The sequence below is a fragment of the Crocodylus porosus genome, unplaced genomic scaffold (assembly GCF_001723895.1).
Source record: "Crocodylus porosus isolate Cpor-Errol unplaced genomic scaffold, CroPor_comp1, whole genome shotgun sequence".
In the NCBI taxonomy this organism is placed as follows: domain Eukaryota; kingdom Metazoa; phylum Chordata; order Crocodylia; family Crocodylidae; genus Crocodylus; species Crocodylus porosus.
In genome coordinates, this window is record NW_017728886.1 from 184598705 (window position 1) to 184599920 (window position 1216).

Sequence of the window (1216 nt, forward strand, 5' to 3'; positions counted from 1 at the left end):
CTTGGAGTCGATAATGACTCCAAGATCCCTTTCTGCCTCCGTGCTCTCAAGAAGGGAGTTTCCCATTCTATAAGTGTGCTGCTGATTTCTACTGCCTAAGTGCAGCACCCTGGAAGATCAGGTAGCTCTTCTTCCCCCCTTCCTCCCCCCACAACTTTTTTCCCTGGCAGCCACTACCACTTCTACTTTCCCTTCCCCTTCTGTCAGACCCTGCTTTCCCTGAGGATGGAGAAATGAGGAATGTATTTGTAAACAATAACCTTGAAAGTAAATGTGGCTGTAGCAATTTGTAGATTAACCTATAGACTAAATTCCTCCAAAATTGATGCATGTTAGCTTTTTTGGAAACTGTTACAAGTTTTAGCACAAGTGTTTCATAACATACTTTTGAGCATCACTTACTATTCATGGCATTAGTGCAAAGGCAAAAGGGTCATAATTTACTACATAGGTCCCACCAGTGTCAGCAGCATTTCAAGCCATTGTGAGCTATGAAATTGCATACAGTTCTCCCAGATTCCCTCTATCGTGTCCACTCTCACCCTGGTGCATCTGGCCTCCCCCTCCAGGAAATGAAACCAGACCAGGTTGCCCTGTGTCTCATCTACACATAGATTTTTGAAGCATCCCAGAACTTGTGACAAAAACAGTCAGTTCCAGTCATGAGTGAGGGCTAATTAGCACATGAAGCCATTGTTGCAGGTATCTGGAATATATACACATACTGAGCAGTGCTGAGTTGTGGGGTCACTGTGGTGTGACAGAGGGACTACAGGTGAACTGTATGCAATCTTGTGGCTCACCATGAATTGAAAATGCAGTCAGCAGTGAAGGGGACTGCACTTAATGGGCTTAGCATATGCCTTATTCAGATGGAGAATTTTTCCAGTGCAGGCCATGTGTTTTACAGACATGCTCAGCATTGGTTGTGTTTCATAGTTTCTATGGTCGGAAGGGACCTGAGCAGATCATCGAGTCTGACCCCCGGCATGGCAAGAAAGGGTACTGGGGTCAAACTGTTAGAAATATTATTGAAAATGCATTATCAATAGTGTTGTTAGAACAGCACAGCTGCCAGGTCTCCCTGGTGGGAGGAGGAGGTTGGAGGAGAAGCTACTAAGGGCTCTTTGTATTAAGGTATCACTCTCTCTTTGTTTTGCAAATTTACTATCTCTTTGTTACAGTAAAGCACATACTCCTTAGCGTTCTCATGCAG

General features: G+C 44.4%; 1 long non-coding RNA gene across 2 annotated transcripts in view; it reads left to right on the forward strand.

Annotated features, from left to right (window-relative positions):
* The window catches only part of LOC109317722, a 35878-nt gene extending 35768 nt beyond the window's left edge, over positions 1–110 (forward strand). For both annotated transcript variants that reach the window (XR_002103104.1, XR_002103102.1), the window contains exon 4: positions 101–110. This is a non-coding gene — a long non-coding RNA (uncharacterized LOC109317722). The remainder of the gene's footprint in view (positions 1–100) is intronic.
* The last annotated feature ends 1106 nt before the right edge of the window (positions 111–1216 follow it).